Consider the following 15,583-nt stretch of genomic DNA (forward strand, 5'->3'; position numbering starts at 1 on the left):
TGGGTAAAAAACATGCTCTTAAAGGGTCTATCCTCTTGAGAAAGGAGTTGAGGGGGTGACAGAGAGGCTTACAGAGTGGAAGAAAGCATAGAGTTCCACCTACAGCGAGGTTTTGCCTCCCTGGCTCATCCACAGTTCACCCAAATCCCAAGGCCACAGTAGAAGCATTTGCCTTCTCTTTTTCCATATATATGGTCCTCGCAAAGGCCATTCATCTCCTGTCTTAAAATTTCCTGAAAAGGACATTAAGGTTAGCATGATATCACTTTGAAATTATACTTATTTGAAATAGACTCAGGCTGAATTCTTAAGGTATCATGCCTGGTAAGCTTTTCCTGTTCCATTAAGTGGGAAATTATAAAACCTAGAAATTGAAATTTAAACTTTCTTTCAGAATAAATATTTTAAAGAAACAAAAAGCGGGTGATGTGTCTGAAATATTTAGTGCCATTGAAGCTTTCATGTTCTCTGGTTTTCTTCTTACTTTTTATTTTAGTAAAATAGACTATTGCTTTTTCATTTTGATCTTCTTACATATACTAGGGCTACTTAAAGGCATATTTATTTATCATCCTATCTGCTATCAGTAAGCCAATCTACAGAAGTCTTTTGAGAATAGTAATAAAATTATAAAAAGTCCTTTACTTCAATCTCTTCCACCAAGTAAGATTTCACCCAAATGATTCCCTCCAATATTCATTCAAAATAGAAAGGCCAAAAAATTTCAAATCAGAGCCTAGAGCTCAGCATAGAGAATGCAAATACTTGAGAAATTTCCTAGTGAAAATTGAGGTTGAAGTATTACAGCATTGGGTGTAGGATTTTAAAATGTCCACACTTGGAGGCGGCCAAGGAAAAAAGAGTGAGGAGTATCCAAAGAAATTAGAAACAAAATAAGATAATAATGGATCAAAGTAGTTACACGGATAGAAAATCATGAGAAGGAGGAGTAAGCCAGCAACACTGCTGTGTAGTAAGTATATAAAAGAAAAAATGCATGAGACACTGTTTGACTAAATGACCTGTAACTTTTTTTTTTCTTTTTGTATGACACTGGAGATGAAACACAGGCCCTCACACTGAGCTACATCCCCATTCCTGTCTATTTAATTTTGAGACAGGGTCTCAATAATTCTGGGCTCCCACTTGTAATCCTTTTATCTATGACTTTTAAAGCTTTGCTTTCTTCACCCCACCCCAGAATAGGTGAAGGAATTAATAGACTGTAGCTGAGATATGTTTCAAATTAATTTCTAATAAAAGGTTTTATAAGTCAGTATCATTTATCCAACACACAAATGTTTGATGTTGCAAGATTGTGAACTTCTAGAAAAAAGTGTTATATTTCTTAAATAAGCTAAATTGTCCAGCACAGTATCAGGCAACCAACAAAGATATAATAAATATTGTTAAGTCAGCTGGCCAGCAGGAAAATTATATTATCTGATTAGGACCTGGTGTGATAGAGATTATCAACCTACTGTATTCCTCATTTGAAATTGGGAAACTGAGAGGAGAATGAAGTCAATGTTGATTTCAGTGACAAAAGTGTGAGTTTACTTTACCAGAATTTGAATCAAGAAGAAAAAATTCTAGTTGAGTAGTAACCGAGTGCCTTGGTATTAAAAACAGAATTGAGTGAACCAGGGTAAAAAAAAAAAAAAAAAGTCAAAATGTTAGCTAGCAATTTCCAGTCTCCATGAGTTCCAAGATACGGGCAGATATTCCTGACTAATATATGCCATCACAAACATGAGAAAAATGTATTTCTTGAAATATCTCAAGCATGAACTATTTGCCACATCTATTGCCTATTCTTAAGTCACAGGGTTTTATAGTTAGTGTGATCTGCATACTCAAAACTATAATTTTAATTCTCATTGAACATGTTCCATCATAGCTACTCATTTTAACTGTAGAATCCTAAATTATTTTCAAAATTTGATCATATTTTACAATCTAGATTGTAATGACAGCATGGAAACCACACCATACAAGAGACTGGCTAGAAGTGGATGGGAAAATGGTCCAATAAGTAAAAACTTGAATTGGCAATAAATATCAAGATTAGCAAATGGAATTCCAACATAAGGTCATGGCCTAAATTCCACTCAAGAGAAGTGAAAAAATAGCAGGCCCAGCTCCTAAAGAAGGTTTATATCTAAATATTCCTTTATCGCTCCTCTCAGAGCAATGTGATGGCCTTATGCCAAGGGAAGACTAATGCTCTTCCATTAAATAATTGCAATACTAACTGGAGGAGATAGCATTCCCAGCCTCTTAGAGAAACCCAAGTCAGCGAGCCCAGCACAGCAGGAAGAAAGGGACTGGAGGGCTGTCAGCTGCAAGCCCCAGACCCAAGTAGGCTTCAAACCAGGCAAGGTGCACCGCAGGTGGAGAAGCTCTGCTCCAGTCTCCTGGACACCACCTCCAGGGGAGAAGCCACGGATAGCTCCCTTGTACCAAGCTGCCTCACTAAGAAGCATCAGCATTCAAAGGACTTCAATTTCTAGTTGCATTTCTTCTCACACCATGTTCAACATGCCCACCAAACTCAGTTTCCTGGGAAAATTGTAAGTTGTAAGAAAACCACAGCATCACAAATAGGAATCTGAGCAGACTTCGTGTGAGAATGTTATTTAAGTGAGAGAATATCTTCAAAAGGAAATAAAATGTCTAAACCTGGAATACTGAATTTCTAAGACTAATATTATTGATAAAGGTGATAAAAACTATTACCTGATTTATTTCTCTCATGCTATTTTCAGTGATCAATTTTTGTGAAAATTGAAACACGGCTATTGGCTTTTCAGGCATTTTTAAAAAAAAAAAAAACACACACATTAAGAAAAAAATATGCAGGTCTAATAACACGTTGCTACATGTGAAGACCAAATAAGGTACATGGACACATTCAATGAATTCAATAAATAAAATGTTCAATAAATTAGTTTCTTATTTCAAATCACATGGAAAGAAACCCAGGAAAAGACATTTATGCACTATACGATATATAGAATGTATTATACCACAGATTGTCAAATATATTTTACTATACTCATTCTCTGTAGTACTTCCTTTAAGAGCAAGATAATAAAAAGTTCTGTGATGACAGTCACTTCATTTCTCTAGGGCTCCACCTGTGACGACTCAATACAGGGTCCAGAATCCAGTACCCAATTGGGCGGTGAATAGGTTCAACAGGGTTTCCAGTTACAGGTGGTTCACTAAAGACAGGTGAAACTGTCCAAGGAAGGGTCTGTCAGCAGCACGAAAACAAAGATCATCTTCTGAGATTTAAAGCATAATTAAAGAAATTAAAGCCCAGAAGTGTCTTAAGCACAAGAAAACAGCACTAGAGCTTTTAAAAATAAATTAATTTAAATAGGAAAGTATAAATGTTGCCATTTGGAAATAATTCAGGTCTCAAAGGAGTGGAGGAGGAGATAATGCCCACTTTAATTTCCTTCAGATTTAGCTAGACTTTAACTATGTTTAATGATTCGGTCTTTAAGGTACATCATTTACTTTAAAAGGGATATAATCAAAATGGAAAACTCAAGCTTTATTTTCTAAGTTGGCGACTTCTCTTTTGTTTCACACCCATTACCTTTTAATATTGCTACAAATCAATTCATTCCCTGATGATCAAAGAGCTAAAATGGCTTGTGCTATTTCATCCATTCCACATTTGCCTGGGATCCTGAAATTGCTCCAGTATGCTATTAGTTCAAAAGCTTTTCGTGGTAGTTCCTGAATCTCCTCCCAGGCCCTTCTCTCCAACACATGTGCACACACACACACACACACACACACACACACACACACACATGCACACATGCACAGCTTTTCTCAAACTGCTTCATAACCTTTAAGACCAGAGAAGCCCAGAGACCAGCTCTGTGCTGTTTGATCATGCTCTGTGGTTCCTCCTCTGGGGCCCCCACTCTGATCCTCTGCCACGGCTCTATGCCTATATCTAAGAAACTGTAGTCAGCACAGACAGGGACCAGTTGACAGTAGACTGTAAACTCTACGTGTGTTCTTGTGTGTGCATTGTCAGAGATAGAGACAGAGAGAAAGAGAGAGAGAGAGAGAGAGAGAGAGAGAGAGAGAGAAGAGAGAGAGTATGTGTGTAGAGGAAATATTTTGTTTCCTGCATGAAGGAAGAAGTTGAATGCATTCCTCTGGTTTATTATTGTTGGTGTATTAGAAACATCAGCTCAGAAATTTATATGTGCCTGATACATTAATAGCACGCAGGCGCCAGGTTTATATGGGTGAAATTAAAAGTTCTGGGGCTTGTGAAGAGGACAGTTACTTAAATCAGCATTCTAGTGAGAGATAGGATCCAAGCTGTGTCTTTGAAACTTTGGACAGAAGCGTTCTCCGACTGCCCATACCCGACGAGTAGTGCCAGCAGCCCTGAGAAACGCTGGGACAGAGGGAAGGGAGGAAGGCGCCCATGCCCGGTCCCTGGGAAGGTAATGCCAACCAAGGAATCAGTTGGCAAGTCCTGGGGCAATCAGAGAGGCATAATTCGACCTATGTGCACGCTCCTTCCTCTCTCTCTCCCCCACCCAGCCACAGACACACCTACCTAGCAAAGCACCAGGTTTTGCAAAATAACAAACCACACTCTCTGGCAGGTAGCGGGCGCACACCGGACCCCATGCACACTGCTCAACCTTGCTTAAGCTCCTTTCTTTCACGCAGTCAGCACACCTTGACCAGCCCGACCCGACTCCCCCCAAACGCGCCTCGGTCTGGCCTCGGGATCGAGTCAAATTTGCCAGCAGTCCGGCCCATCGGCAGAGACCAGGCAGCCTCTCCGCTCCCTTTGACCGCCGTCTGCCTCTGCGGGCCACTAACGAGGCCCGGCTGACAACAGGCTGGATTCGGGGCCCCTCCGCGCCCCAAATCCGGGACCACCCGGGACCACCCGGGACCGCCCGCGCCCAGCGCTTACTTGAGTGGCAGGTGTGCACGCGGCTGCGCTCCTGCTCGCTGGCTCGCTGGCTCGCTGGCTGCCTTTGTGGCGGCGCGGTTCGGTTCGGTGCGGTGCGCTGCGGCCGGTCCAGGTGCGGCCGGCTGCTCCTGCCTGGGCGGCGGCTGCTCTCCCGCCTCGCCGCGAGCACTCACTGGTTTCTTTCTCCCCCTCTCTCCACTTCGGGTTTTCCTGGGCTCTGGGGCTCCCTTGGCGGGATTTTTGGACTGGAAGGCGGGGAACTTGATCCTGCCTTGGACTCGATTACGCCCTAGCAGGGAGGGAAAGCAGGAAAAAGGAGAGTGGGAGGGAGGAGAGCAGCGAGGGGCAGGGAGGACCGGCTGGGGCGGGCTGGGAGGAGAGCGCTCTGCCCCCAGCGCTGGGAGCTCAGGAAGAGCAATACTCCGGGGGCAGCGTCTCCCCGCGGAGCCAGAGGGAGGCTTAGCTCCGGGAGGCAGGAGATGCAAGAGCGCTTTGTTTTTAGCAAAGACTCAAAATGTCACTGGTTTTGCAAACTTCATGAATGGTCACATTGCTCTTAGCGTATCTTAAATGGACAATCGATGGGTACTGTTTTGGCCACACAATTTTTTAAATGATATTCAGGTTGTGGGGGGAAAAACTGTCTTCAAACCTGCTGCTCCTTCCTCCCAACCCCCCAAACCCTCCCTATGCCAAGCGCCCCATTTGTTAACTTCCGCTGTCACGCGCAGCCCACCTGCAATCACAAAAACCTGCAAAGTTATTTTTCTGGTTTGTCAGGAAGAGTGACAGATGCCTCAAAGTTCCCAATTAAGCGCTGCTTTCCTTTGGGGGCTTATTTCCTTTCTGACCTATTTAGAGAGGTACTTTTGAGACACAAGAATTCAGGGGTTTGTCCATGTAGCTCAAACCCAGGGTCTGTAAAACTAGGAGGCTTGACTTTAGCTATCTGGAATGTACACCCTACTCAACTGAGGAAAGATGCGAAATTAATATATCAAGGATCTTTTGAATGTTTTGCGATGAATATTTAAGACATTATATAGCTATTATGTAAAGTGATGAATGTAAACTCAATTTACTCACCCTCAAAATAGAAATTTTGGATTTTTCTACCATTCACAAATTCTTTCTTGTTTCACAACTTCCCTTTGACTTGATCTTTTAACTTCTTTCAGTTTATAAATTCATCTGCTTCAAATTTGTTGTAAAATATATTTCCATTCCCATAGTTATGACTTTACGTTGTTAGTAATTTCTGACCTCAATTTTCCTCCTCAGAATTGTGCAAAAGACCAAACAATGCCTGAAAATCAAAGAAGGATCTTATTTTTGACCAAGAGTAGAAGTGAGAGGTCAAACTCACAAATCGCCTTCTCAACCCAGTGTATATCAGGCTTTATAAGGGTAGCATGAAAGAAATCAATAAGTGATAACCTAAGAAGGTGGAGAGATGGCTGTCTTTTCTAGGAATTTTGATGCCGCCTCTTTCTGCCCATGAAAATGATTCTTCGGAATCCTTATCATGCCAATTGTACACTGTCATGGTGCCGGAGGAATTACAGTGTGTGCAGATGGAATTACAATGAAGTAGAGGATCCTTGGTGGTCCCTCTGGCCACCATCTGAGACCCAACCATTTTTGGTTTACAAGCTTCAGTGTTATAGGTATCCTGTCCCTACACATAAACAAGATTGGCTGGGGGTGGGGCAGAGATTCAGTAAGGCAGTACAAGATTAGAAACATCTCTTTGATTCAGTTTGACAAGAATTTGTTAAGCACTCAATGTGTCTTAAAGTTTCTATATCTCATGATCATTTCTAAACCTTCGAATTAGAAATACTGCTTTGTGGTAAGTAGTTTTTAGGGACTTCTTGCTCTTCCATTGACTCCTACAGTGACAAATGTCCCATGGGAGAGTCAGCCAGGTGACAAAGGGGACTTTGCAAATACAACCTCAAAGCAACTAACTAGTTAACCAGTTTTCAGACAGAAGAATATCAAACTGCATCACAAGGCTGGGGATTTAGCTCAGTGGCATAAGCGCCTGCCTTGCAAGCAGGCAGTCCCTGAGTTTGATCCCTGGTACCGATAAAAACAAACAAACTGCATCACATAATTCGAGTCCAGTTCCCAAACCTACCTCCCCATATACGAACCACTCACACGTAAGACAAGGAACTAAGTAAGTTTCTTCCTTACAAACACCAACTTCAAGGTACATGATTTCCTTTTGTGACTCCATTTCCTCTTGAAGTAACCTGTTTTAACTAATATTGGCTTTATAAATTGTGGAGCATCACACGCTGTCATTTTTATTATTATTTTCCCAGGAATTTTACCAAAAGAGCATTTTCTGTCATTTCAAAGGGGCAAAACTTCAAAGCCATTAAATCAAATATTTTTTTCTTCCTAAATTTTATGTCTACCAACATAGCATGTTGCTACCAGTTAGATGAACCATACTGGCTTGTTGGCAATGTTTGGGTTTATAAAATATCATATTTTTATGTTTCCATGAAATTTCCTATCCTGTATGAAAGACACAACTGTTTATTTTATCCAAATAGACATATGTGAAAATTGCTTACATCAGTGAACCTCAGGTGGGAGTGGTTTTCTCCTCCAAGAGGATCACAGTGCTGCCTAGAAGGAGTTTTGGTTGCCACAATTTAGAAGAAGCTACCACCCTGTTGTCTAGTACATCTGAAAAGCAGAGGCCAACAGTGCTGCTAAGCATCCCACCACAAGCAACCCAGGCCCCACCATGAAGAGTCACTTGCTTCAAAATATTAAGGTTCAGACTAAAATCCCTACCTCTATTTACTACTATATTTTAAAAATACCAAAGAAGAAAAGAGTTTGATGTTAGCAGTAAAAAAAAAAAACGCATGCTAATGAGAGTCATCAGAAATTTAGTTAGACCAGCATTTTCATCAAAATTGCAGTAGAACATAATATACGGTAAATGTTTAAATAATTGTAGTAAAAGGCACATTACAACTAATTTCCCTCAGAATACGCCTTTTCTGGGAACACACTTATCCCATAGTTCTTGCTAGCTTTTGAAGCAATGCTGGGAAGTCTTCTTTTGTGTCTTTTTGTGGTTGAATCTTGTGAAAATTTTGTGATAATTTTCATAAAATAAAAATATTACAATGCATCTTTGTCTACGTTATTCACCAGATCTGGCACCAGGCAACTCTTCTATCTTCCCCAAAGTCAAAATGACTATGAAAAGTATTTGTTTTGAATTGACTCCAGACAACCAAGTAGGAGCCCAGATAGCACAATTACTGCTGCATACAAGTGGCAAGAATGACAGGAGAGTGGGTTTGCAGTGAGGAGGAGTCTTTTGAGGGGGGCTAATGGTAATGTGTCTTTTACTGTAATAATGATTTTTTTTTTAAGTTTAAACATCCGTTATACTTTTTTAAATCACATCTTATGGTGAACCTATGATGTGTGTGCCACAGCCAGATGTTTGTTATCATGAAAGCCCTAAAGTGTTCCACCGACACTGCCTTATACCTTTGAATATATCCTGAAATGCTCGATATCAAGTCCCGATTTTATCCTAGGGTATAACAATATTTCATACCATTTCACTCACTTAGTCGACGTGTTTTGAACATATTGAGTAAACAGAAACATACAGAAAAAAATCCTGACTCTGATTTCATTTTTTCTTATTAAATTTTTAAAGAGATATGCTAAATATGACATATTAGATAGATTGTAGAGGAAGATAATGATGGAGATTTGAGAGTGAAAAAACTCCCCTGGGGTGAAATGTGAGTGAGGTGTATTACTTATGAGAGACTTCAGGCCAAGGAATCAATAAATAGGAAGGCTGTGAAGTCCGACCTTAGGAGGTCACTGTGGTTGGGGTTTAGTGGTAGGTATCCAGCACTGTAAGGAGCAACCTGCTGGCACTGTGAGAAATTCCATTTCCCTCTAAGTGACCTGGGAAAACATTGAACAGTAACAAAAACTGACTAAGGTTTAACAAGTTCTCTCCGCTGTGTGAAACAGAGACAGGAGGGCAAAGGAGGCTGTAGAGATCCCAGTAGGAGGCTACAGCAATAATCAACCAACCAAATGGCTTCTGGGGAAGAATAACCATCTCCACATTTGCCCTGTAACACTGGCTCTCCTCACCAGCAGTTTACTTGAGTTGACAAATGCCCCCTCTCCCCAGGGCTCAGCCTTTCCAGGGGTAATTAATGAGCCCCCTGCTTTGAGTGTTCCAGGCTAAAATGTAACTAATGAAAGGTGATTTGAAATCACAGAAATGATAACATTTCCTAAGGGCATTTTGAAAATGAGGGCACACAATTCTACAGTGACAAAATACAAAGAGAAGGGTGATCAGTCTGTAAATTTCAAATTGAGGAAGGATTTAGAAGAATGTTTGTAAGATGTCTCCTGGATTGCCTACTCAGTAGGATGTTTAGATCCCTGATTGCTCCACCTAGTTCCTCTGGATCTCTAGAATGCAAAAGGAAGTGCAACTCTAGAGATACCACAGTTTGACAGAGGCCCCATTCTTATAGTTCTCTTCCTCTCTCTGAAATGTTTAAAAGGTAATAAAAAAAGAAAAAATATTTTGCTTTATTTTTTATTACTGTGATAAGATTATAAAATCAACTTCTATTTTATATATACATATATAATATACTATATATATATATATATATATATACAACCTTCCAGGTAGGTGCTTATGCCACTGAGCTAAATCTCTAGCCCAATATGTTTTTTCATAATGACTATGTTATTTTTGACTTGAAAAATAAAGAAAATGCTAATAAAATAATTGAGGAATTTATCTCTAAACAACATGGTTTTGTAACATCAGTCTTTCGGGTTTTCAAGGACTTAGGTCTATGTTTTGTCTCTGCACTTTTGATTTGCAAAACAAGGCTCTTTAATATGTTGTCAAGTTTCTTCAGGCATATTTGACTTAAAAATACAGACAAGCACCCAGATCTTGGTAAAAAAATAACTCAGCTCACCTAGTTACTTATCCATATAGGCAGCCAAAAATATACACAAAATTTGGCAAACAAATGGCAATACCTGCTAGAAATGCTTGCTGAAATTTTATACATTTGTACTTTATCAGTTAGGCTTTCATGAATCTAAATAGCTAGACTAAAGCCCCTCAACCTTGTCCTACTGAACAAAAACTAAAATAAGCTTTCAAGTTGTCAGTGCAATTTAGAAGAGTAGGACTTAGATGATGATTACTTCACTCAAACTTACACAGAAAATCAGGCTTAAAGTAGCCAAAAGCAACTTGGCCACACATTACAAGTGAATAAAATTTACAGAGAAGTGTCCCTCATGAACATGGGTTCAAAAATCCCTTTACAGATATTATAAAATAAATGCCAATAATTTATGAAAAGTGTAATACTGTACATTGATATTAATTATTTATACTAGAAATAAAAGTTTGTTCTTACATTTAAAAATCAACCTATTTATCATATTAAGACTAAGTAATGCGTAAGTATGTATAGGACAAATATTTGACAAAATTCAATATCTATTGGTAACAAAAATACTCATCAATTTAAGAATATCAGTGAATATCTTTGTTTTGATTAGAGATAGAAAGCATCTAGTTAATATGATACTTAATAGTAAAAGTGAATGTTTTCTATCTCAAGTCAAAACTGAGGCAAGAATAATCGCTTTTCCTCTCATCATTGAGTAAGTGTATTGGTGATCTTATCAAAATAAGATCAGAAAACGAACTCAAAAGAATAGAATGAGTTGTCTTTATTCTCAGTAACTTGAATATGTACATCATAATTATTAGAAAACTTTCTAGAAATAATAAGTGACTTTAGCTTGATGCAAGTTAAAATTATAAAAGAAATTTCCTTTCTACATTCTAACAATAAAGAATCAGAAAATGAAATATTGAAATAGGTAGATCAAAACATCAAACACTTAGGCATAAATTTTACATAATAATCCATGGTTTCTATACAGAAGAGCAGCAAACATTTCTGAGAAAAGTCAGAATGCACCTAAAGAAATGAAAGAGATTCATCATGTTGATTTATTTGAAAATGTGAGATTGTTAAGATGGAAATTTTTGCCATATTTATCTTAGATGTAATCCAATACAAACCAAATCTTAATGGATATTTTAATAAAAACTGGCACTCTGATACCAAAATTTATGTAGAAATACAAAGCAAACAGAATAGACATCATACTTTTGAAACAAAGAATTAGTTTAAAAGCCTTACATTACTTGTTCTTGCTATGAAGCTATAACAGTCAAGATTACAGTATAGCAAAGACATAAAAATAGACCTGTAGATCAATGGAAAAGATGGTCTCTTCACAAAAACCTATTTCACAAAATCCCATTTTAAGGGGGAAGGAGAGCATTTGCACAGATGATGCTGAAATAACTGGACGCCCACATGGAAAGGAACACACTGCAACACCATTGAGAAAAATTAATTTAAAATAGGCCATATATCCAAATGTGAAAGTAAACACTAAAATTTTTAGAAAATAGTAGATGGAAATCTTTGTTACCTTGGAGTAAGCAAAGATTTCTTATGATAGTATTACTAAAATACTAATGTTCAACTTTATTAGTATTAAATATTGGTCTCTGAAAATTATAATTTAAATTAATAAGAAGGGACTCCTGAGAATTCAAATAAATTATCTCAAAATATTGTGATCAAAATATTGTGCTCAAAGAGCATAATCCAGGACTTTTTTGGATCTCATAAAACTTAATAAACAGAAATCTATCAACCAACAAAAGGTAGGTAAATGAATTTAACAGAAACATAAAAATAGATAAATGCCAATAAACACCTGAAAAAATATCAGTCATCACATCAAGCAAATCCCTGATAAATTACCACTACACACCTCCTTAATGAGCAAAATTTAAAAGATGGTAATCAGTTAGGGATACAGCTCAGTGGCATAAATGCTTGCCTGGCAAGGTCATGAGTTTGATTTCCAGTGCCATAAATAAATAAATCAATAAACAAACAAACAAATAAATGATGGCAGTTGTAAATATTAAAAAATGAAAAAATACATAATAATTTTAAGAAAGTTTGACAGCACTTACAAATTAAACATATATCTAGTGTATGATGAGACATTTCTAGACCTATAAGATTTTTACTCTTAAGTACTTGAGAGACACATGTGATCTACACATAGGTTTCTACACAACGTCCATAGTAGTTTATTCATACTAGCTTCCAACTGGAAACTGATGAAGGTATTAACAAAATGTAGCAGATCCAGTCAAAGTGATGTTATTCAGCAATAAAAGAATAAACTATTGATTTATGCAACAAAATGAATTAACTTCAAAAACGCACTTACAAAAACAGGCACATATAAGCACTTGACATATACGATCCTCACATAAAAATGAAAAAAATCTCAATTGATACTGCTGAAAAAAAAATATCAATTGTTGAATGGGCTTGCATGTTTTACATGTGGAAAAACTGAAGGAATTGGTAAATGGTCTTCTGGTGTGGTGGTTTTCTGGAATCTACATTTATCAAAAGTCATCAAACTACAGAATTAAATGGGGACATTTGAATATCATTAAAAATTCTTCAATGGACCTCAATAAATTTATTTTTAAAATAAAATAAAGTCACAGATGGTATAAATGGCTAAGTAATATTGACTCTGTGGTCGGGTCAGGCTGGGTATGTGACCATTAGCAAGTTACTTTCCCCAGGGGTGCACTGGGTTTGGTGTCATAGAATAGAGATAATCAAACAGCGCCTGCCACAAACATATGCTTAGAAAAATAAACTTAGAACCCCTAGAACATTATATTATTTTTCAATAAGTTAATAAAGAATCCTTAAGGCACTGCACTAAACTGGGAATTGACCCACATAATAAGAAAATTCATGTTGTGAAGTAACTCACAATTCCTTTACGTGTATATATTCTCAAATATGTCATATTCTCACTTTTCTATTCTAAGGAACTCCTTCATCTTAAGAAATCAGATCTATTTGTTCATTTCACAAGGTAGACAGCTCACTTTTATCATGAGCAGATACTGTCAACCAGAAAGGGTGACTGCAACAGTAGGTGCCCGAGTAGTCGGTCCTCTGAGATCTGTCAACATTAGTCCACTTCAAGGTACCCTGTGAGCTGTCCCCAAAGAGGTCATGAATGTGGCACTACTGACAAATGTTCATGAAGGTAGAGTGAAAAAGTGTTTCTTCTGTTCAAAGGAAGAATATCCACATGGAAAAATTTTTAAAAGTGAGCATTGAAAAATGATTTATAGGGGCTGGGGATTTAGCTCAGCGGCATAAGCGCCTGCCTTGCAAGCAGGCAGTTGTGAGTTCAATCCCTGGTACCAATAAAAAGGAAAAAGACAAAAAAAAAAAAAAAAAAAGAAAGAAAGAAAAATGATTTATAAAAAATGTAATGAATGTAACCAAGAATGATAATTATCCTAGGTGAAGAAGACCAAGGAACCCAGGAGAAATTCTGGGGATAGTTCATTCATACTTCTGGGAATAGTTCATGTGAAGCAGAAGGATCATATCCAGGAGCAAACCTTGATAAGCATGAGATCCATTCTGTGGATCTTGAATTTGCCTTTATTTTAGACACAAGAAGGTTCCAAATAGGTTGATGCAAAGCAAAGTGTATTTGGAAAAATTAATGTGGCAGACAAGGCATGGAGACAGCTTAAAAGAAAGAAAATCAATTAAAATCAATTAAAAGAAAATCAATAAAAAGAAAGAAAAACAATATAAATTGTTACAACATCAAATAAAATATACTTGAAAAGCATTGTGTAAAGGTCGGCCTTTATTAGTGCACTTGTTTTCTTATAGTTTCCCTTGTATTATTTCTGCTGTAGTCAGAAATAATGGCCTCTGGTTTCCCCATGCTTTCCTATGCCTGTAAGACTTTCCCGACACTTTTCTGTAGCTATAAAGTCTTTCTGGATCTATTATATTTACCTAAATTCTACCCTTCAGCCACATTTCCTCCTATACTGTGACATCTTTCTACTGTCAGTCATGCAGAGTGATCCCAACAATGGCACCACCACTCCCAAAGTTCAGTGTTTTTTTTTTTTTTTTTTTTTTTTTTTAATTAAGACAAACAAAGAGCTGTCATTTGGAAAATATGTAGAATATGGGAATTAAAAATGGGCAAAGTCAGATTTTCTTGATCTGCTACTGAGTTATTTTTGGACTTCACCCATGATTCTTGATCTCTAGGGTTTTTTTTTTTTTTTTTTTTTTTTTTTTTTTTTCTCATACTATTAAGACTAATAATCTTTAAGATTCCCACTGGCTTTGGTATGAAATTAAGCATTTTGAGATTTTTAGGAATTTAGAAGCCTGTAGAAAAGAAGTATTCAGAAAAACAGTATCTACCTTAAATACAGCATGTCCCAGTGGTATACTGACATTATTTTCCTCTGAATAATGCTAAGTTTTCAAGGTCTTTCCAACATATTTTATTATTTCCTACCCATGCATGGATGCCATCATCACTACTTCATATCTGAGGAACCTGAAGTTTAATCCTCTGATGAGTGGGGTGATAGCTTTTCATAGGCCATTTATGTGTTTTTGGAGGGTTCTCATTTTGATTCTCTCTCTTCACTGGTTTTAGAAAATGTACATACTTTATGCCTGAGATCAACTGTCTGCTTACTAATGGCCATTGTGTAACATAACAAGAAGGAGCACATGTACTCAATTTTGACTTAAGACATTAATCTTCCTTTCTTTATTGTGTCACTAATTTTTTTTTATTTTAAAGAGGGTAAAATTAAACATAACAAAACAGAACAAAATAAATCATAAGAAAACAATTTAAGAAATACAGATTTCAAAGCAAGATCACCAGAGATTTTCACTGTCTATCATATTGTCTATCATTATTGCTTTCTTCCAAACAGTTGTCTGTATCTTCACACACAGTGAATACATACTGAAAAACATAGTACTAAACTTATCAGAACAGGATGATGAAGGCATTTTAGGTCTTCAAGACCTGACAGTATGGGACTCACCAATGGCTGTCATAATGTCTCTCGTTCTCTTCAAAATAGTTGTCCATATCTTTATGTATGGTGAAATTAAACAAAAGAAAACAGACTAATATCACTCTGAACAGAGAATAATAGTATTGCTAGATTTTATATCATAGCACTACAGAATTAGCAGTGGGTATCTTAGTGTCTCTTCTTCAGAGTATCTGTTCATTACATCATGTATTATATAATCTATTCTCATAAACTATTTAGAAGTTCTACACATGCATGAATCTCTACATGTACACCTATCCTTTCTGTATTATAGGGAAAAACAGATCAAAACAAGATAACAAAATAAAAACATGAAATGAAAAAGACATATAAAACCACAGTACTATGTGATCTACAGTAGTTACTATGATGTCTCTTGTTATTTTCCATAGAATTGTCTATATCATCAGGCATAATACAATTGAACATAGCAATATTAATAAAAACACAACATTGGAGACATTGTAGGACTTCAAAAGCAGTTAATAATCAAACCAGAATGGGCATCCTACTGCATCTAT

General features: G+C 37.2%; 1 protein-coding gene across 1 annotated transcript in view; it reads right to left on the reverse strand.

The window, feature by feature from the left end:
• Positions 1-5,370, reverse strand: part of Ptn (pleiotrophin) — a 101,231-nt gene extending 95,861 nt beyond the window's left edge. Inside the window, exon 1 of the mRNA XM_013159003.3 lies at positions 4,970-5,370. The gene's annotated coding sequence lies outside the window, so the exon portion shown is untranslated. The remainder of the gene's footprint in view (positions 1-4,969) is intronic.
• Positions 5,371-15,583: the final 10,213 nt, after the last annotated feature.

Source organism: Cavia porcellus, unplaced genomic scaffold (genome assembly GCF_034190915.1).
Source record: "Cavia porcellus strain 051 isolate PalLab524CR breed Dunkin Hartley unplaced genomic scaffold, mCavPor4.1 scaffold_6, whole genome shotgun sequence".
Lineage (NCBI taxonomy): Eukaryota > Metazoa > Chordata > Mammalia > Rodentia > Caviidae > Cavia > Cavia porcellus.